Source organism: Leptodactylus fuscus, chromosome 2, assembly GCF_031893055.1.
Source record: "Leptodactylus fuscus isolate aLepFus1 chromosome 2, aLepFus1.hap2, whole genome shotgun sequence".
Lineage (NCBI taxonomy): Eukaryota > Metazoa > Chordata > Amphibia > Anura > Leptodactylidae > Leptodactylus > Leptodactylus fuscus.
In genome coordinates, this window is record NC_134266.1 from 78,661,471 (window position 1) to 78,684,953 (window position 23,483).

The window sequence follows — 23,483 nt, forward strand, 5'->3', positions numbered from 1 at the left end:
AGAGGTTATTGATAGTTCACAAGTTCAATAGACTTGTCCCAGATGGAAGTTAAAATATTTCACTAAAAGGCACTGAAGATACCAGTAAAATCTGTGCTCTAGACTTCCAGGGATAATACATTGAACCAATTTACTAGACTAGATGGTCAGGGATATTGTTGTTAACCTTATTCATATTCCACTCCTTCACTGTTAAATACTATCCTAGACCCCCAGTTCTCCTTTTATGAACCCGTTTAATGGCTTATACCAGAAGGGATGTTAGTACCGACCTCACCCATAGCTGAGACAACCAGAACTGTTTCCAATAATTTTTCAAGAACACCTTGGATGTTAGCATCTACCCTTCTAAACCACTAAGACATTTACCCTAAACTACAAAGAATTTAGTATTAGCCCCTTTACTGCCTTAAAGAACTAGAGACCTTATATAGTAATGGTGGTGGCTTTCCTTTCCAAACCTCCCCTCAACGCTCAGGACTAGCACAGTGATGTATGGTAATGGTGGTTGTCCCTCTGGGTCACACTCTTTGCAGTGTCTCCTGAGTGATGAAGGTGGAGTGCCATTGATGTTGTAGTGCAGAAGAATAGACAGAAGACCATAGTGAACTTGAAAAAGTACAAAGACGAGCAACCAAAATGATTAGGGGAATGGTTGGACTGGAGTACAACGATAGATTAACAAACTTGGGGTTATTCAGTTTAGAGAAAAGATGTCTATGGGGAGATCTAATAACAATGTACAAATACATGAAGGGACAATACAAAGAACTTTCTAAGGATCATTTTACTCCTAGGCCAGTGACAGTGACAAGAGGACACCCTCTACGTCTGGAGGAGAGAAAGTTTCACCAGAAACATAGAAGGGGATTCTTCACAGTAAGAACAGGGAGGCTCTGGAACTCTCTGCCCCAGGAAGTGGTGATGGCGGATTCATGAAACAAGTTCAAAGAGGGCCTGGATGCCTTTCTTGAAGAGAAAAATATAACAGGTTATGGACTCTAGATTTTAAGGACACAATGATCCAGGGTTTTTATACTGACTGCCAGATTTGGAGTCGGGAAGGATTTTTTTCCCCTGAAATAGGGCAATTGGCATGAGCCTCATGGTTTTTGTTTTTTTTGCCTTCCCCTGGATCAACACTGTAGGGATTGTAGGGTTATAGGTTGGACTTGATGGACTAATGTCTTTATCCAATCTCATCTACTATGTAACTATGTATGTAACTATATATAGTTAAGTTAAACAATAATTCACAGATTTTCTTTACTGGAGCAATGAGTAAAGAATTTCTAAAATTAAGGTACACAATTTTATGAGGTTTTTTTTTTTTTTTTTTTTTTAGAATGGTCTGGCTGAGCTGAAACATGGTTCCTTCAGTGCTCAGTACAAGTACGTAGCTTCTTCAACATATCAACTGTTTGCAAGACCTCAAAAGTAGTGCAAAAAGCTGCCTAAAATGCTATGCCTTGCCAGAAGCCTAGGGGCCTAGTCATAAGCTGTGAGGCCTAGACTACATTGCATTCTCTTCAGACTCACTCTGGCAGACCACCTGTCTAACTCAATGTAGGGGCTGAATTTATTAAATATATTGAATATATTAAAGAGGTTGTCCCATTAAAGTCACTTATCCCCTATCCAAAGGAGAAGGGATAAGTGTCACATTGTTGGGGGGGCCCAGCTGCTGGGTCCCACAGAGATTAGGAGAATGGGGAATTATAAGTCCCTATAAGCGTCAGTGCATTTGTTTGTCACTTGCTTCTATAAGGCTTCTGGAGTTTGTAGTCCCAGAAGCCTCAAAGCAATGGAAGAAGTGCTGGTCACTCGCTTTTCATTCAGAGGGAGGATGTAGAGGGACGTTCAGTGCTCTGTTTCCCTGAACACTGTGCTCCTTTCAGCAATGTGACACTTATTCCCTATCCTATAGGTAGGGGGATAAGTATCTGTAATGGGACAGCCCTATGAACTCCGCCATCATAAATGAACGTTCTGTAGCACAATCAAGTTTCATAGGGGTAACCCTTTACTTCTGCAATATTACACTGTTCACCCAAAACATAAGTCACAGTACAGTATTTCTACAGCAACAAAATATAAAACAGCAACTTTATTTTCAGGGGAAATATCCCAAGCGCATTTTCTAAAATATAAAATCATACAATGTATTTATCAACCATTACCCACTAGTAGTGTCATAATGGGACACTAAAGTATTGCTAATAACGCAGCTTGTGATAGGCTAAGACTAAAGACTGTTAATGATAGAAATGCATAAGAGATATTAAACTGTTTTGCCAATAAGGAATCTTTTTATGGGATTCCCAAAAACTATTGGATTATCATCTTCCATTTGGTTAGTATAGGGACGCAATAGTCTAGCGACACCTCAGAGGTTCATAACTAGCAACTAGAAAGCATGACATGTCATATACAATTCTTGCCCAGGGATCCTCAGTTATACTGTATGCATCTGCACTAATTCACAAATACAACAAATATTAAGCTTAACTTGTAAGTACCGGGGTTAAAACATTATTCAGGTTCTGCGCTGAGCAAGTTATTGACAAAAATCATTGATTTGCAAAGCTTGTTATTTCTGCACATATTCAGACGAATATTTTGGTGTTCATTTATCTGTAAAATACATTCTTATGGATATCCAATTTATTTTCTTTGGAAAATAATTGAAATGATATAAACTAATGTGACTTAGATGAAGTGTCAGTCCTTAAAGAGAATTTAATCTTTTACTTGTTATTTCATGTTAATTCACATTTAAGCCAATTAATTTTCTGAGGAGATTTCTAAAGTCTCTAAAATTGGATCTTGTAATTATTCAGTATATCCTTCATGTTATGTGAAAGCTTGAGAAGTTTACAATATATTGCTCTTATAGTAAGCAAGCCATAAAGATATGGAATATAAGGGTAAGGACAAACATATTGGTTTTGTAGATGCAGTTTTTATGGGCCATAAGGGAAAGACCCTATACATGCCAGATTGTACTTCTCAATCGTTCAATTTACTCTTAGTTATGGCTTTAAAAACTGCATCAACAAAATGTGAGTTTGTGTACTTAAACCAACTTGGGAAGCCCATTGTTTCAAAACCAGATATTTCAATTCAGTAGTTAACATATGGTTAATATATATTCTGTGCGTCTGTAAATGTATCTAGCATTGTGGTGAGTGGTAAGCAAACCTTGTAACATTCCAATCAATAACGCTAACATACTGCCCCCTAGTTACTACGAGCTTGATGCCGTTATTTATTCCTGTTCCAGCAGTGACTGAACAATTCTAATTAGAAACCCTTGAGAAATGTAACTTGTTTTATCCGGAGGGAATGCAATGCTATTACAAACAAATACATTGTTTGACCGCACATATTTGCAAACTAACGTAAATTAAATTACACAAAAACTTTCATTTACATAACCCTTATTATCTAGAAAACACCTTCAATTTACATGTGCATAGACTATGAGTCCCATATATGCCAGTCTTAAAGGATGTGCTGATTGCATAGTGGCGGCAGTACTCTGGAACAGATGCTATACAGTAAACAGAGCCTTCTGCTTCATCCCTTGTATACTGTACGTTCCAGAGAATAGGTCATCAGCATCACAATTTTCTCCACAGTCTGAAAAATTCCTTTAAATAAAAGTTTGTTGGAGTAAAATATAGCAAATTTATTAAGAGATATGTAAGCTGATGGGAGTCATCACCTTCCAGAAAATGACCTTAGGGAAATGACTTGTGTAGTTCCTTACCCAAAATTGTGCTGTGTAACTGTTTTGTGCAGTACAGTGGGCAATGTTACTTTGCCAGTGTTCCACATAAAGTCTTTGTATGCTATAGTCATATGCTATGAGGAAGACCTCGATGTAGGCTTGTAGTTTCATAAGGACTAGCTTTCTAAATTTGTCATAGGACTGAGAACTGGTTACCAATACCATCAATTTAGAGCACAAACCTTAGTGTGAACTGAGCTATCACTTTCTGCTCTACAGGACACTCACATCAAGAGAATTGTTCTGTATCTGTTATGTGACCTCTAGGGAGGTTAGTCACAGTGCCATGGGCTTTAAACTTCTTGATGACACTGCAGACTATAGACACAGGAACAATCAGGTCTATCGAGATGGACTTGTAGCCTTGAGATTGCTCATGCTTCCTCACAATTTTGATTCTCAAGTCCTCAGACAGTTTTTTGGTCTTCTTTCTTTTCTCCATGCTCAATGTGGTACACACAAGGACACAGGACAGAGGTTGAGTCAACTTTAATCTATTTCAACTGGCTGCAAGTGTGATTTAGTTATTGCCACCACCTGTTAGGTGCTTCAGGTAAGTAACAGGTACTATTAATTACACAAATTAGAGAAGCATCACATGATTTTTCAAACAGTGCCAATACTTTTGTCCATCCCCTTTTTTATGTTTGGTGTGGAATTATATCCAATTTGGCTTTTTGACAATTCTTTTTGTCATTTTCCATTGAAGACAAATTAAATGAAGATAATACCAAAGAATTTGTGATTGCAATCCTTTTCTAGAAGAAAATGAGTATTATCTGACAGAATTGCTGGGGTGCCAATACTTTTGGCCAACACTTTATGAGCAAACATTGATTTACAGTACATTTTGCAGAATTTTTTGCATTAAAAATAATAAATATATTGGAATGTTGAAGTTCCCAACCACTCCATGTAAAATTTATCAATTTTTCCTGTCACTTTTTATAACTGGCAAGTACAACATACAGTGCAAAGCAAAGCTACCGGTAATTCCAAAGACACCATCAAAAAGGTATTAATAAATTATCACCAAGAGGAGGACATTAGGGAAGCCTCCATCTGGCTTTCTCAGTATGACTGTTACAGCTGCACCCATTCGAACTTCTGTGCCACCCTCTGACCACATTGTACGGCGCAGGAGGTATGTGCACTCATGATTACCTGGATTCCAATAATTTGTGTTGGCACTGTTAGGTAGGCACTGTTGTTGCTGTGATTTACAGCCTATCTACCAATCAAGCCTGGTGGGGGTTCTGGACTTCCTATAAACAGGTAATCATCCCACACATGATTGCTGGCTATTGTCTCTCTGAGCATGCTAAGCATTTGTCCTTCCTCTTGCTTGTATTTACTGACCCCTGCTTTTTGTCTTTTGACCTCTCTTTGGATTGCGAATTGGTACTGTTTGTCTCTCTGGTTTGACCTCAGCTTTCTGACTCCACTTCTGTGTTGTTTTATCATGTTCTGTGTAACACTTATCCAGAGAAGGGACCGTCACCTAGTTGTCCTCTGCCGCCTAGGCTAGCTGAGGCAAGTAGGTAGGGACAGGGGCTGGGCCAAGTTTAGAAATCACTGTCTATGTCATTCCCTTTAGAGATGAGCGAACACTAAAATGTTCGAGGTTCGAAATTCAATTCGAACAGCCGCTCAATGTTTGTGTGTTCGAACGGGTTTCGAACCCCATTATAGTCTATGGGGAACAGATACTCGTTAAGGGGGAAACCCAAATCCGTGTCTGGAGGGTCACCAAGTCCACTATGACACCCCAGGAAATGATGCCAACACCTCTGGAATGACACTGGGACAGCAGGGGAAGCATGTCTGGGGGCATCTAACACACCAAAGACCCTCTATTACCCCAACATCACAGCCTAACAACTACACACTTTACACACTCAATACCACCTCTCTGACAGTAGGAAAACACCTTGAAACATGTGTATTTGGCACTTGCAGTGAGGAGAGCTTGTCACCAGCAGTGAATTTGGCCCTTGTAGTAAGTTGAGGTTGGCACCAACATTTGTTTTGAAAATCAGGGTGGATTGAGCCTCTAACCAGCAGAGTTTGGGCAAATTCATGGTGGAGGGAGCCTCTAAACACCCCAGTTTGGGCAAATTCATGGTGGAGGGAGCCTCTAAAAACCCCAGTTTGGACCAATTCATGGTGGAGGGAGCCTCTAACCAGCCCAGTGTGGGCAAATTCATGGTGGAGGGAGCCTCTAAAAAACCCAGTTTGGACCAATTCATGGTGGAGGGAGCCTCTAACCAGCCCAGTTTGGGCAAATTCATGGTGGAGGGAGCCTCTAAAAAACCCAGTTTGGACCAATTCATGGTGGAGGGAGCCTCTAACCAGCCCAGTTTGGGCAAATTCATGGTGGAGGGAGCCTCTAAAAAACCCAGTTTGGACCAATTCATGGTGGAGGGAGCCTCTAACCAGCCCAGTTTGGGCAAATTCATGGTGGAGGGAGCCTCTAAACAGCCCAGTTTGGGCAAATTCATGGTGGAGGGAGCCTCTAAACAGCCCAGTTTGGGCAAATTCATGGTGGAGGGAGCCTCTAACCAGCCCAGTTTGGACCAATTAATGGTGGAGGGAGCCTCTAACCAGCCCAGTTTGGGCAAATTCATGGTGGAGGGAGCCTCTAAACAGCCCAGTTTGGACCAATTCATGGTGGAGGGAGCCTCTAAAAAACCCAGTTTGGACCAATTCATGGTGGAGGGAGCCTCTAAACAGCCCAGTTTGGGCAAATTCATGGTGGAGGGAGCCTCTAACCAGCCCAGTTTGGACCAATTCATGGTGGAGGGAGCCTCTAACCAGCCCAGTTTGGGCAAATTCATGGTGGAGGGAGCCTCTAAACAGCCCAGTTTGGACCAATTCATGGTGGAGGGAGCCTCTAAAAAACCCAGTTTGGACCAATTCATGGTGGAGGGAGCCTCTAAACAGCCCAGTTTGGGCAAATTCATGGTGGAGGGAGCCTCTAACCAGCCCAGTTTGGACCAATTCATGGTGGAGGGAGCCTCTAAACAGCCAAGTTTTGGGAAATTCATGGTGGAGGGAGCCTCTAACCAGCCCAGTTTGGACCAATTCATGGTGGAGGGAGCCTCTAACCAGCCCAGTTTGGGCAAATTCATGGTGGAGGGAGCCTCTAAACAGCCCAGTTTGGGCAAATTCATGGTGGAGGGAGCCTCTAAACAGCCCAGTTTGGGCAAATTCATGGTGGAGGGAGCCTCTAACCAGCCCAGTTTGGACCAATTAATGGTGGAGGGAGCCTCTAAACAGCTAAGTTTGGACCAATTCATGGTGGAGGGAGCCTCTAAAAACCCCAGTTTGGACCAATTCATGGTGGAGGGAGCCTCTAACCAGCCCAGTTTGGGCAAATTCATGGTGGAGGGAGCCTCTAACCAGCCCAGTTTGGACCAATTAATGGTGGAGGGAGCCTCTAAACAGCCAAGTTTGGACCAATTCATGGTGGAGGGAGCCTCTAAAAACCCCAGTTTGGACCAATTCATGGTGGAGGGAGCCTCTAACCAGCCCAGTTTGGACCAATTCATGGTGGAGGGAGCCTCTAAACAGCCCAGTTTGGGCAAATTCATGGTGGAGGGAGCCTCTAACCAGCCCAGTTTGGACCAATTCATGGTGGAGGGAGCCTCTAAACAGCCAAGTTTTTGGAAATTCATGGTGGAGGGAGCCTCTAACCAGCCCAGTTTGGACCAAATCATGGTGGAGGGAGCCTCTAAACAGCCCAGTTTGGGCAAATTCATGGTGGAGGGAGCCTCTAAAAAACCCAGTTTGGACCAATTCATGGTGGAGGGAGCCTCTAACCAGCCCAGTTTGGACCAATTCATGGTGGAGGGAGCCTCTAACCAGCCCAGTTTGGGCAAATTCATGGTGGAGGGAGCCTCTAAACAGCCCAGTTTGGGCACATTCATGGTGGAGGGAGCCTCTAACCAGCCCAGTTTGGACCAATTAATGGTGGAGGGAGCCGCTAAACAGCCCAGTTTGGACCAATTCATGGTGGAGGGAGCCTCTAAAAACCCCAGTTTGGACCAATTCATGGTGGAGGGAGCCTCTAAAAAACCCAGTTTGGACCGATTCATGGTGGAGGGAGCCTCTAACCAGCCCAGTTTGGACCAATTAATGGTGGAGGGAGCCTCTAAACAGCCAAGTTTGGACCAATTCATGGTGGAGGGAGCCTCTAAAAACCCCAGTTTGGACTAATTCATGGTGGAGGGAGCCTCTAACCAGCCCAGTTTGGGCAAATTCATGGTGGAGGGAGCCTCTAAAAAACCCAGTTTGGACCAATTCATGGTGGAGGGAGCCTCTAACCAGCCCAGTTTGGGCAAATTCATGGTGGAGGGAGCCTCTAAACAGCCCAGTTTGGGCAAATTCATGGTGGAGGGAGCCTCTAAACAGCCCAGTTTGGGCAAATTCATGGTGGAGGGAGCCTCTAACCAGCCCAGTTTGGACCAATTAATGGTGGAGGGAGCCTCTAAACAGCTAAGTTTGGACCAATTCATGGTGGAGGGAGCCTCTAAAAACCCCAGTTTGGACCAATTCATGGTGGAGGGAGCCTCTAACCAGCCCAGTTTGGGCAAATTCATGGTGGAGGGAGCCTCTAACCAGCCCAGTTTGGACCAATTAATGGTGGAGGGAGCCTCTAAACAGCCAAGTTTGGACCAATTCATGGTGGAGGGAGCCTCTAAAAACCCCAGTTTGGACCAATTCATGGTGGAGGGAGCCTCTAACCAGCCCAGTTTGGACCAATTCATGGTGGAGGGAGCCTCTAAACAGCCCAGTTTGGGCAAATTCATGGTGGAGGGAGCCTCTAACCAGCCCAGTTTGGACCAATTCATGGTGGAGGGAGCCTCTAAACAGCCAAGTTTTTGGAAATTCATGGTGGAGGGAGCCTCTAACCAGCCCAGTTTGGACCAATTCATGGTGGAGGGAGCCTCTAAACAGCCCAGTTTGGGCAAATTCATGGTGGAGGGAGCCTCTAAAAAACCCAGTTTGGACCAATTCATGGTGGAGGGAGCCTCTAACCAGCCCAGTTTGGGCAAATTCATGGTGGAGGGAGCCTCTAACCAGCCCAGTTTGGACCAATTAATGGTGGAGGGAGCCTCTAAACAGCCAAGTTTGGACCAATTCATGGTGGAGGGAGCCTCTAAAAACCCCAGTTTGGACCAATTCATGGTGGAGGGAGCCTCTAACCAGCCCAGTTTGGACCAATTCATGGTGGAGGGAGCCTCTAAACAGCCCAGTTTGGGCAAATTCATGGTGGAGGGAGCCTCTAACCAGCCCAGTTTGGACCAATTCATGGTGGAGGGAGCCTCTAAACAGCCAAGTTTTTGGAAATTCATGGTGGAGGGAGCCTCTAACCAGCCCAGTTTGGACCAAATCATGGTGGAGGGAGCCTCTAAACAGCCCAGTTTGGGCAAATTCATGGTGGAGGGAGCCTCTAAAAAACCCAGTTTGGACCAATTCATGGTGGAGGGAGCCTCTAACCAGCCCAGTTTGGACCAATTCATGGTGGAGGGAGCCTCTAACCAGCCCAGTTTGGGCAAATTCATGGTGGAGGGAGCCTCTAAACAGCCCAGTTTGGGCACATTCATGGTGGAGGGAGCCTCTAACCAGCCCAGTTTGGACCAATTAATGGTGGAGGGAGCCGCTAAACAGCCCAGTTTGGACCAATTCATGGTGGAGGGAGCCTCTAAAAACCCCAGTTTGGACCAATTCATGGTGGAGGGAGCCTCTAAAAAACCCAGTTTGGACCGATTCATGGTGGAGGGAGCCTCTAACCAGCCCAGTTTGGACCAATTAATGGTGGAGGGAGCCTCTAAACAGCCAAGTTTGGACCAATTCATGGTGGAGGGAGCCTCTAACCAGCCCAGTTTGGACCAATTAATGGTGGAGGGAGCCGCTAACCAGCCCAGTTTGGACCAATTAATGGTGGAGGGAGCATCTAAACAGCCAAGTTTGGACCAATTAATGGTGGAGGGAGCCGCTAAACAGCCCAGTTTGGACCAATTCATGGTGGAGGGAGCCTCTAAAAACCCCAGTTTGGACCAATTCATGGTGGAGGGAGCCTCTAAAAAACCCAGTTTGGACCAATTCATGGTGGAGGGAGCCTCTAACCAGCCCAGTTTGGACCAATTAATGGTGGAGGGAGCCTCTAAACAGCCAAGTTTGGACCAATTAATGGTGGAGGGAGCCGCTAAACAGCCCAGTTTGGACCAATTCATGGTGGAGGGAGCCTCTAACCAGCCCAGTTTGGACCAATTAATGGTGGAGGGAGCCTCTAAACAGCCAAGTTTGGACCAATTAATGGTGGAGGGAGCCGCTAAACAGCCCAGTTTGGACCAATTCATGGTGGAGGGAGCCTCTAAAAACCCCAGTTTGGACCAATTCATGGTGGAGGGAGCCTCTAAACAGCCCAGTTTGGGCAAATTCATGGTGGAGGGAGCCTCTAACCAGCAGAGTTGGTGGAAATCAGGGTGGAGGGAGCCTCTAACCAGCAGAGTTGGGGGAAATCAGGGTGGAGGGAGCCTAGTATTAGCAGAATTGTGCAACGCTTATGGTGGATGAGTATGAGGATGCGGAGGAATTGGAGAGGTTGAGTACAGACATGGAGTTTCATGTTGGGGTGCTTTACACAGGTGGGCACAAAAATGACGGCTCTACCCAGTGGTGGTTCATTTTTATCAAAGTGAGCCGGTCGGCACTCTCAGCTGACAGACGGGTGCGCTTGTCAGTGATGATGCCACCGGCTGCACTGAACACCCTCTCAGATAGGACGCTGGCGGCAGGACAGGACAGCACCTCCAAGGCATATAGGGCAAGTTCAAGCCACAGGTCCAACTTCGACACCCAATACGTGTAGGGCGCAGAGGGGTCGGAGAGGACAGGGCTGTGGTCGGAAAGGTATTCCCGCAACATGCGCCTATACTTCTCACGCCTGGTGACACTAGGACCCTCCGTGGCGGCACTTTGGCGAGGGGGTGCCATCAAGGTGTCCCAGACCTTAGACAGTGTGCCCCTCGTTTGTGTGGACCGGTGAGAACTTGGTTGCCTACTGGAGGAACTGCCCTCCCTGCCGCCAACGTCACATGCTGGAAACATCTCCATCATATTCTGCACCAATTGCCTGTGGCAAGCATTGATGCGATTGGCCCTCCCCTCTACCGGAATAAAAGACGAGATGTTGTTTTTATACCGGGGGTCAAGGATAGCAAAGATCCAGTACTGGTTGTCCTCCATGATTTTGACAATACGCTTGTCGGTTGTAAAGCACCCCAACATGAACTCAGCCATGTCTGCCACAGTGTTAGTTGGCATGACTCCTCTGGCCCCACCGGAAAGTTCAATCTCCATTTCCTCCTCATCCTCCATGTCTACCCATCCGCGCTGCAACAATGGGACGATTCGAAGTTGCCCGGAAGCCTCCTGTATCACCATCACATCATCGGACAACTCTTCTTCCTCCTCCTCCTCCTCCTCCTCCTCCTCCATTAAACGCAGTGAAGCGGACAGATGTGTGGACCTACTCTCCAGCTGTGACGGATCGGATGCTATCCCTAACTCCTCTGTGTGATCTGAGTTATCCCTGATGTCAATCAGGGATTCTCTCAGAACACACAAGAGCGGGATTGTAAGGCTCACCATCGCATCCTCAGAGCTCACCCTCCTTGTGGACTCCTCAAAGACCCGTAGGATGTCACAAAGGTCTCTCATCCATGGCCACTCATGGATGTGAAACTGAGGCAGCTGACTTTGTGGCACCCTAGGGTTTTGTAGCTGGTATTCCATCAAAGGTCTCTGCTGCTCAACCACTCTATTCAACATCTGAAACGTTGAGTTCCAGCGTGTGGGGATGTCGCACAAAAGCCGGTGTTGTGGCACATGCAGGCGTTGCTGGAGAGATTTTAAGCTAGCAGCGGCTACTGTCGACTTGCGAAAGTGGGCGCACATGCGCCGCACTTTCACCAGTAGCTCTGGAACATTGGGGTAGCTCTTTAGGAAACGTTGCACCACTAGGTTGAAGACGTGGGCCAGGCATGGAACATGTTGGAGTCCGGCAAGCTCCAGAGCTGCTACCAGGTTCCGGCCGTTATCACAAACGACCATGCCTGGGCCCAGGTGCAGCGGCTCAAACCATATTGCCGTCTCATCGAGGAGGGCATCCCTCACCTCGGAGGCAGTGTGCTGTCTGTCCCCCAAGCTGATCAGCTTCAGCACAGCCTGCTGACGTCTACCAACGCCAGTGCTGCAACGTTTCCAACTCGTAGCTGGGGTCAATCTAACAGCGGAGGAGGAGGCGGTGGCGGAGGAGGAGGCGGTGGCGGAGGAGGAGGCGGTAGAGGAGGAGGAGGAGGGGGGTGTTCTTCTCGTGTCCCTGCCAGGAATGTTAGGCGGGGAGACGAGGTACACCGGGCCAGTTTGGGAAGCAGTCCCAGCCTCAACTACATTCACCCAGTGTGCCGTCAGTGAAATGTAGCGTCCCTGTCCGCATGCACTTGTCCACGCGTCGGTGGTCAAGTGGACCTTTGTGCAAAGCGCGGAACTAAGGGCCCGCCTGATGTTGAGTGACACGTGCTGGTGCAAGGCGGGGACGGCACACCGGGAGAAGTAGTGACGGCTAGGGACGGCATAGCGAGGTGCCGCAGTTGCCATCAGGTCCAGGAAGGCGGGAGTTTCAACAAGCCGGAACGCCAACATCTCCTGGGCCAGCAGTTTAGCGATGTTGGCGTTCAAGGCTTGCGCGTGTGGGTGGTTAGCAGTGTATTTCTGCCGCCGCTCCAATGTCTGAGAGATGGTGGGTTGTTGTAAAGAAACGCCTGATGGTGCCTTTGATGGTGCAGGAGAAGGAGATAAGACAGGACCAGGGGAGGATGAGGTAGAAGTCAACAAAGTGGCGGAGGCAGATGAAGTGGTGTCCTGGCTCGTCCTCTGGAGTGCATCGCCAGCACAGTCAGCAGTGGCAGTGGCAGAGGCAGAGGCAGTGGCAGAGGCAGTGGCAGTGGCGTGAACGGCAGGCGGCCTTTGTCCTGCCGTTGCTGCCTGCCACTGATTCCAGTGCTTGGATTCCAAATGACGGCGCATTGAAGTGGTGGACAGGTTGCTCTTCTCAGAGCCCCTAATCAATTTCGAGAGGCAAATTGTGCAGACAACACTATATCTGTCCTCGGCGCATTCCTTGAAAAAACTCCACACCTTCGAGAAAAGTGCCCTCGAGGTGGGAGTTTTTCGGGGCTGGGTACGAACTGGAACATCTTGGGAGATTCCGGGTGTGGCCTGGCTTCGCCTAAGCTGCTGACCTCTGCCTCTGCCTCTAGCTACCCTTTTTGGTGCTGCACCTGCCTCAACATCCACACTACTTTCCCCGCTTGACATCCCCCCTGTCCAGGTCGGGTCAGTGTCCTCATCATCCACCACTTCCTCTTCCAACTCCTGTCTCATCTCCTCCTCCCGCACAATGCGCCGGTCAACTGGATGCCCTGACGGCAACTGCGTCACATCATCGTCGATGAGGGTGGGTTGCTGGTCATCCACCACCAAATCGAACGGAGATGGAGGAGACTCTAGTGTTTGAGCATCTGGACACAGATGCTCCTCTGTTAGGTTCGTGGAATCGTGACGTGGAGAGGCAGGTTGAGGGACAATGAAAGGAGCGGAGAACAGCTCTGGGGAGCAGGGACAGTTTGGGTTATTGTTCTGTAAAGCTTCGGAATTTTGGGAGGAAGGAAGACAAGACTGTTGGGTAATAGGAGGAGAGGAGGCAGAGTCTGACTGGCTGCTGGACAATGTGCTGTAAGCGTTCTCTGACAGCCATTGCAAGACCTGTTCCTGGTTCTCGGGCCTACTAAGGTTTGTACCCTGCAGTTTAGTTAATGTGGCAAGCAACCCTGGCACTGTGGAGTGGCGCAATGCTTGCTGCCCCACAGGAGTAGGCACGGGACGCCCTGTGGCTTCACTGCTACCTTGCTCCCCAGAACCATTCCCCCGACCTCGCCCACGGCCTCGTCCACGTCCCTTTCCGGGAGCCTTGCGCATTTTGAATTCCTAGTTAGAAATTGGCACTGTATACCAGTAGTAAAAATTGTGGGTGCACGTAACCCCAATATATTCTTTGAATTCCCAGTCAGACACTGGCACTATATGGCAGTAGCAAGAAATGAGGGTATTTGTATTCCCAATATATTCTTTGAATTCCCAGTCAGACAATGGCACTGTATACCAGTAGTAAAAATTGTGGGTGCACGTAACCCCAATATATTCTTTGAATTACCAGTCAGAAACTGGCACTATATGGCAGTAGCAAGAAATGAGGGTATTTGTATTCCCAATATATTCTTTGAATTCCCAGTCAGACAATGGCACTGTATACCAGTAGTAAAAATTGTGGGTGCACGTAACCCCAATATATTCTTTGAATTCCCAGTCAGACACTGGCACTATATGGCAGTAGCAAGAAATGAGGGTATTTGTATTCCCAATATATTCTTTGAATTCCCAGTCAGAAAATGGCACTGTATACCAGTAGTAAAAATTGTGGGTGCACGTAACCACAATATATTCTTTGAATTACCAGTCAGAAACTGGCACTATATGGCAGTAGCAAGAAATGAGGGTATTTGTATTCCCAATATATTCTTTGAATTCCCAGTCAGACAATGGCACTGTATACCAGTAGTAAAAATTGTGGGTGCACGTAACCACAATATATTCTTTGAATTACCAGTCAGAAACTGGCACTATATGGCAGTAGCAAGAAATGAGGGTATTTGTATTCCCAATATATTCTTTGAATTCCCAGTCAGACAATGGCACTGTATACCAGTAGTAAAAATTGTGGGTGCACGTAACCACAATATATTCTTTGAATTACCAGTCAGAAACTGGCACTATATGGCAGTAGCAAGAAATGAGGGTATTTGTATTCCCAATATATTCTTTGAATTCCCAGTCAGACAATGGCACTGTATACCAGTAGTAAAAATTGTGGGTGCACGTAACCACAATATATTCTTTGAATTACCAGTCAGAAACTGGCACTATATGGCAGTAGCAAGAAATGAGGGTATTTGTATTCCCAATATATTCTTTGAATTCCCAGTCAGACAATGGCACTGTATACCAGTAGTAAAAATTGTGGGTGCACGTAACCACAATATATTCTTTGAATTACCAGTCAGAAACTGGCACTATATGGCAGTAGCAAGAAATGAGGGTATTTGTATTCCCAATATATTCTTTGAATTCCCAGTCAGACAATGGCACTGTATACCAGTAGTAAAAATTGTGGGTGCACGTAATCCCAATATATTCTTTGAATTCCCAGTCAGACACTGGCACTATATGGCAGTAGCAAGAAATGAGGGTATTTGTATTCCCAATATATTCTTTGAATTCCCAGTCAGACAATGGCACTGTATACCAGTAGTAAAAATTGTGGGTGCACGTAACCCCAATATATTCTTTGAATTACCAGTCAGAAACTGGCACTATATGGCAGTAGCAAGAAATGAGGGTATTTGTATTCCCAATATATTCTTTGAATTCCCAGTCAGACAATGGCACTGTATACCAGTAGTAAAAATTGTGGGTGCACGTAACCCCAATATATTCTTTGAATTACCAGTCAGAAACTGGCACTATATGGCAGTAGCAAGAAATGAGGGTATTTGTATTCCCAATATATTCTTTGAATTCCCAGTCAGACAATGGCACTGTATACCAGTAGTAAAAATTGTGGGTGCACGTAATCCCAATATATTCTTTGAATTCCCAGTCAGACAATGGCACTGTATACCAGTAGTAAAAATTGTGGGTGCACGTAACCCCAATATATTCTTTGAATTACCAGTCAGAAACTGGCACTATATGGCAGTAGCAAGAAATGAGGGTATTTGTATTCCCAATATATTCTTTGAATTCCCAGTCAGACAATGGCACTGTATACCAGTAGTAAAAATTGTGGGTGCACGTAACCCCAATATATTCTTTGAATTACCAGTCAGAAACTGGCACTATATGGCAGTAGCAAGAAATGAGGGTATTTGTATTCCCAATATATTCTTTGAATTCCCAGTCAGACAATGGCACTGTATACCAGTAGTAAAAATTGTGGGTGCACGTAACCACAATATATTCTTTGAATTACCAGTCAGAAACTGGCACTATATGGCAGTAGCAAGAAATGAGGGTATTTGTATTCCCAATATATTCTTTGAATTCCCAGTCAGACAATGGCACTGTATACCAGTAGTAAAAATTGTGGGTGCACGTAACCCCAATATATTCTTTGAATTACCAGTCAGAAACTGGCACTATATGGCAGTAGCAAGAAATGAGGGTATTTGTATTCCCAATATATTCTTTGAATTCCCAGTCAGACAATGGCACTGTATACCAGTAGTAAAAATTGTGGGTGCACGTAACCCCAATATATTCTTTGAATTACCAGTCAGAAACTGGCACTATATGGCAGTAGCAAGAAATGAGGGTATTTATAACCCCAATATATTCTTTGAATTCCCAGTCAGACAATGGCACTGTATACCAGTAGTAAAAATTGTGGGTGCACGTAACCCCAATATATTCTTTGAATTCCCAGTCAGACACTGGCACTATATGGCAGTAGCAAGAAATGAGGGTATTTGTATTCCCAATATATTCTTTGAATTCCCAGTCAGACAATGGCACTGTATACCAGTAGTAAAAATTGTGGGTGCACGTAACCACAATATATTCTTTGAATTACCAGTCAGAAACTGGCACTATATGGCAGTAGCAAGAAATGAGGGTATTTGTATTCCCAATATATTCTTTGAATTCCCAGTCAGACAATGGCACTGTATACCAGTAGTAAAAATTGTGGGTGCACGTAATCCCAATATATTCTTTGAATTCCCAGTCAGACACTGGCACTATATGGCAGTAGCAAGAAATGAGGGTATTTGTATTCTCAATATATTCTTTGAATTCCCAGTCAGACAATGGCACTGTATACCAGTAGTAAAAATTGTGGGTGCACGTAACCACAATATATTCTTTGAATTACCAGTCAGAAACTGGCACTATATGGCAGTAGCAAGAAATGAGGGTATTTATAACCCCAATATATTCTTTGAATTCCCAGTCAGACAATGGCACTGTATACCAGTAGTAAAAATTGTGGGTGCACGTAACCCCAATATATTCTTTGAATTCCCAGTCAGACACTGGCACTATATGGCAGTAGCAAGAAATGAGGGTATTTGTATTCCCAATATATTCTTTGAATTCCCAGTCAGACAATGGCACTGTATACCAGTAGTAAAAATTGTGGGTGCACGTAACCACAATATATTCTTTGAATTACCAGTCAGAAACTGGCACTATATGGCAGTAGCAAGAAATGAGGGTATTTATAACCCCAATATATTCTTTGAATTCCCAGTCAGACAATGGCACTGTATACCAGTAGTAAAAATTGTGGGTGCACGTAACCCCAATATATTCTTTGAATTCCCAGTCAGACACTGGCACTATATGGCAGTAGCAAGAAATGAGGGTATTTGTATTCCCAATATATTCTTTGAATTCCCAGTCAGACAATGGCACTGTATACCAGTAGTAAAAATTGTGGGTGCACGTAACCCCAATATATTCTTTGAATTCCCAGTCAGACACTGGCACTATATGGCAGTAGCAAGAAATGAGGGTATTTGTATTCCCAATATATTCTTTGAATTCCCAGTCAGACAATGGCACTGTATACCAGTAGTAAAAATTGTGGGTGCACGTAACCCCAATATATTCTTTGAATTCCCAGTCAGACACTGGCACTATATGGCAGTAGCAAGAAATGAGGGTATTTGTATTCCCAATATATTCTTTGAATTCCCAGTCAGACAATGGCACTGTATACCAGTAGTAAAAATTGTGGGTGCACGTAACCCCAATATATTCTTTGAATTACCAGTCAGAAACTGGCACTATATGGCAGTAGCAAGAAATGAGGGTATTTATAACCCCAATATATTCTTTGAATTCCCAGTCAGACAATGGCACTGTATACCAGTAGTAAAAATTGTGGGTGCACGTAACCCCAATATATTCTTTGAATTACCAGTCAGAAACTGGCACTATATGGCAGTAGCAAGAAATGAGGGTATTTATAACCCCAATATATTTTTTGAATTCCCAGTCAGACAATGGCACTGTATACCAGTAGTAAAAATTGTGGGTGCACGTAACCCCAATATATTCTTTGAATTACCAGTCAGAAACTGGCACTATATGGCAGTAGCAAGAAATGAGGGTATTTGTATTCCCAATATATTCTTTGAATTCCCAGTCAGACAATGGCACTGTATACCAGTAGTAAAAATTGTGGGTGCACGTAACCACAATATATTCTTTGAATTACCAGTCAGAAACTGGCACTATATGGCAGTAGCAAGAAATGAGGGTATTTGTATTCCCAATATATTCTTTGAATTCCCAGTCAGACAATGGCACTGTATACCAGTAGTAAAAATTGTGGGTGCACGTAACCCCAATATATTCTTTGAATTCCCAGTCAGACACTGGCACTATATGGCAGTAGCAAGAAATGAGGGTATTTGTATTCCCAATATATTCTTTGAATTCCCAGTCAGACAATGGCACTGTATACCAGTAGTAAAAATTGTGGGTGCACGTAACCACAATATATTCTTTGAATTACCAGTCAGAAACTGGCACTATATGGCAGTAGCAAGAAATGAGGGTATTTATAACCCCAATATATTCTTTGAATTCTCAGTCAGACAATGGCACTGTATACCAGTAGTAAAAATTGTGGGTGCACGTAACCCCAATATATTCTTTGAATTACCAGTCAGAAACTGGCACTATATGGCAGTAGCAAGAAATGAGGGTATTTATAACCCCAATATATTCTTTGAATTCCCAGTCAGACAATGGCACTGTATACCAGTAGTAAAAATTGTGGGTGCACGTAACCACAATATATTCTTTGAATTACCAGTCAGAAACTGGCACTATATGGCAGTAGCAAGAAATGAGGGTATTTATAACCCCAATATATTCTTTGAATTCCCAGTCAGACAATGGCACTGTATACCAGTAGTAAAAATTGTGGGTGTATATAGCCCCAATTCTATTGCTAGGGGACTTGCAGGGTATTTCTGGGGTGAAGGTGGGGGGGCACACCGTTGGAACGGGTATCGGGGTATATATCGGGTATACGGGAATACACTGACAGTGTATTCCATTCAGGATCCTGGGAAAGCTGGGTTGCGGCGATTGAGCCCGTCAGTGCCACGTTACACTGACAAGCTTCTCCCTGGAATTGAAGTTATATGTAAGCCCAATATATTCTTTGAATTCCCAGTGAGACAATGGCACTATATGGCAGTAGCAAAAATAGTGGGTGTATATAGCCCCAATCCTATTGCTAGGGGACTTGCAGGGTATTTCTGGGGTGAAGGTGGGGGGGCACACCGTTGGAACGGGTATCGGGGGTATATATCGGGTATACGGGAATACACTGACAGTGTATTCCATTCAGGATCCTGGGAAAGCTGGGTTGCGGCGATTGAGCCCGTTAGTGCCACGTTACACTGACAAGCTTCTCCCTGGAATTTAGCTCTTATAAGAGCTGTTGGTTGTCTTCTCCTTCCTATCTAGCCTGTCCCTGCCTACCCAGAATCTAACCCCTAGCTAACTGGACGGAAACCTCCGTCCCCGGTGAATTGCAAGCTCAGAATGACGCGAAGCTGGGCGGCGCTGTTCTTTTAAATTAGAGGTCACATGTTTTCGGCAGCCAATGGGTTTTGCCTACTTTTTTCAACGTCACCGGTGTCGTAGTTCCTGTCCCACCTACCCTGCGCTGTTATTGGAGCAAAAAAGGCGCCAGGGAAGGTGGGAGGGGAATCGAGTAATGGCGCACTTTACCACGCGGTGTTCGATTCGATTCGAACATGCCGAACAGCCTAATATCCGATCGAACATGAGTTCGATAGAACACTGTTCGCTCATCTCTAATTCCCTTCATTTCAGGTTTCAGCAGCAGCCACTGGGGAAATTGCTTAACAGGCAATTTCCTAACAATGGCATCTACCTTTTATGAAGCTTCAGGTAGGTGATCTACCAGAGGAATAAGTACTATATATAATATGAAAAGAATGCTGTAGTAATTTTTTGCATGACCCATGAAGCCTCCCTTTTTCTCACCAGGTCTGAAAAGTTCAATGACATACATCATCTGAGAGGCAGTGTCAACTTGAGTATTTTGGTGTTTTGCTCATCCAAATTACACTTGAACACCGTTCAGCCATTTCAAAGATATGAGCCCTTTTAGTGTTGCTATAATTTAGGGCAGAGGTTCTCAAATTTATTTTGTCTACCGCCCACTTCGAGAATTAATTATTTTCTAGCGCCCCCACAAATTTTTTTACTTTACTACATCTTAAGAATCACAATCGCAGTCATTATGTTAATAATTAAATTATGAGTGTCATGTGATGAGGGTGATGTAAAACACCATTTTGTAATATTAGAAAAACTTTTATTCATGTTATTAAAACAAACATTTCAATTTTAATTTTAAAACTAATTTAATGTGAAGCATGAATTTGATGATTTTTAACAAGTTTGTTAATATCAGGCTCGAATTTACTCAAAAACAGCCGTAAGTCACCGTGTTCGGTAATCTGCAACCGATTTCTCTTTTTAGTTAGCAACGTTGCCACAGCACTAAATCCACGTTCACACAAATACGATGATGGGAATGCTATCAAAAATCGTTGAACGATGGACCACAATCCAGGGTACAATTGCGGGATTGGCTTTTGTAGCCAAAATTCTTGGTATCCATTTTTGAATTTTGAATCTGCCTTCTAAGCTGCCTAAAAATCTTCTTTCTTCCTGTTTGCTCGCGTCAATTAGCCCCGCCCCCAAATTAACGTGTAGCTCCGCCCATCACATAGCGTGATCCTATGGGATGACTGAAGGGCCTGTGATGTCATCAAAAGGTCCTGTAGACTTGGATTTACCTTGTACAGATTTTCCTAAAGAACCTGGCTCCTCTGCCCACTAGCGGCCTGCTCTATATAATAAAGCTTTATCCTAGTGAACAGAGAGACCAGGTCCTTTAGCCCAGTAGGATTTAGACTGTTTTATATAAGAAAGCAGCACTTATTCCACACACACCCCTCTATCTCACAGCAGGGAGCTAGGTGATGTGTATGTGTGGTGCAGACATAGGCTGGCTCCGTACACTCAGCCCCCCCCCCACACAGCAGGGAGCTAGGTGATGTGGCTCCCTCAGCAATGAGCAGGGGGCCAGGTGCTAGTGTCCATAATGAAGTGAGTAAAGTAAGATAATGGACAAACAAAGCAGTTTTGCTGAAGTAGTGTATTTAGGAAAAGTCTTAAATCCACATTAACAAGCAGTATAGATAGAATCATTGTTATGATACCACCCCTTTAAATTAGCCATCGCCCCCCCTAAACCGCTTCAACGCCCCCAATCTTCTCTGTGCCCTTTACTGCCCCCCTATAGGCCTCCAGCGCCCACAAGGGGGCATTATCGCCCACTTTGAGAAAGACTGATTTAGGGTATACTAGCCAAGTGGCGAGTAACACTGTGGTGTTTCTGGTTTCTCTGATGACAGGGTCACTGTTTTCTGTACATCATGCAGTGTAACTCTCTACTTGGTTAGCCGCAAGCATTTTTCAATTTTCTGTTTTCGTTTTTGACTCCCTGCCTTCCAAATCTCATAACTCAGTTATTTTTCTGTTCAAAAAGCAATATGAACATTGTACTTTGTAATGGTAGAATATAACATTTTGTGGGAAGCTGGAGAAAAAAATCAGAATGAGAAAAAAAACGGCGTTTGTACAACTTTCTTACGGGCACTGTTTTTACGGTGCAGCCAAAATGACATGTCATCTGTATTCTATGTGTTGGTATGATTCTGGGGATACCAATAAATAGCTATATACAGGTTTTATTTTTTTACTTTTTAGGAGAACAGTAAGAATAAAATTATATATTTTATTTAGCATTTTCTACTTGGCGACAGATCATCTTTAAGTGCAGCCTAGAAGAAAAAAAAGAACTGTACATAATATCTAAAACAATCGTCTTAATAAATTGGAAGTAAAATGTTTTGGAAAACGTTAATTTACACAGTTAAATAAAAAAAATCTATCATTTATTCTCTTTCTTGAAATGTGATATATATAGTAAAGTTACCATGTAGTCGTAGTTTGATTAGTCTTAGATATTTTAATATAAATTATATAAATTCTAATTAGAGATGAGCAAACAGTAAAATGTTCAATATTCGATATTCGTTTCGAGTAGCCCCTAAATATTTGACTACTCTAATCGAATATTGAATCCTATTATACTCTATGGGGGAAAAATGCTCGTTTCAGGGGTAGGCAACATTCGTTCAAATTGAACTTACGAAGTGCACGGGTGAGGGTCTGGCTGGATTCTCCAAGAACTCTTCTCCGTTCAGCGTTCCCGCTGCGTCTTCCGGCTCTGAATTCACTCTGCCAGGCATCGGGCCTGGGCAGAGCCAACTGCGCATGCCCACACTACAAGAAAATGGCCGCTTACAGTCAAAGCGGCCATTTTCTTGTAGTGCGGGCATGCGCAGTTGGCTCTGCCCAGGCCTGATGCTTGGTAGAGTGAATTCAGAGCTGGAAGACGCTGCAGGGACGCTGCGTGGAGAAGACTTCTAAAGGTAGGAGAAGAACCAGCGTTGATTGGCTGACTGTATAGCATTCGGCCAATCAACGCTGGTTCTGCATCGAATTTTTCCATTCGAATAGCGAGTGGTACTCGATCGAGTACGAGTATGTCGAATACCGTAGTATTTGATCAAATACCTACTCGATTGAATACTACTCACTCATCTCTGATTCTAATTAAATGATTTTCTGTTAAATAAATTGTTATTCAGGTGGGTGCCACCAGATGGATCAAGAAAATGTGAGACAGCAGGAATCGGATTGAGAGTTGGTACTTTGTGAATCTGCATATTGTACCTAAAATTGCATATTTTCTTAAAGAGGACCTTTCACCATATCTGGGCACAGGCAGTGTTATATACTGTCAGAAAGCTGACAGTGCGCTGAATTCAGCGCACTGTCGGCTTTCCCAATCTGTGCCCGGTGTAAAGCGCTATCGGTCCCGGTACCGTAGCGCTTTACAGTCAGAAGGGCGTTTCTGACCATTAGCCAGAGACGTCCTTCTGCCTCGCGGCGCCTATCGCGCTGTGCTGTGGAGCGGGGAGGAACGCCCCCTCCCTCTCCTGATAATACTCATCTATGGACGAGCTGTGTGAGCAGATAGAGGGGGCGTTCCTCCCCGCTCCACAGCACAGCGCGATTGGCGCCGCGAGGCAGAAGGACGTCTCTGGCTAATGGTCAGAAACGCCCTTCTGACCATAGAAGAGCTACGGTACCGGGCCGTAAGCTCTTCACACCGGGCACAGAACGGGAAAGCCGACAGTGCGCTGAATTCAGCGCACTGTCAGCTTTCTGGCAGTATATAACACTGCATGTGCCCAGATATGGTGAAAGGTCCTCTTTAAAACAAAAGTGCAGAAGTGCATGACATAAAATCAATGCTGCATCTTCAGAAATTTCCATTATTTCAATGTCATACCTTATATTTAACATAAATCAT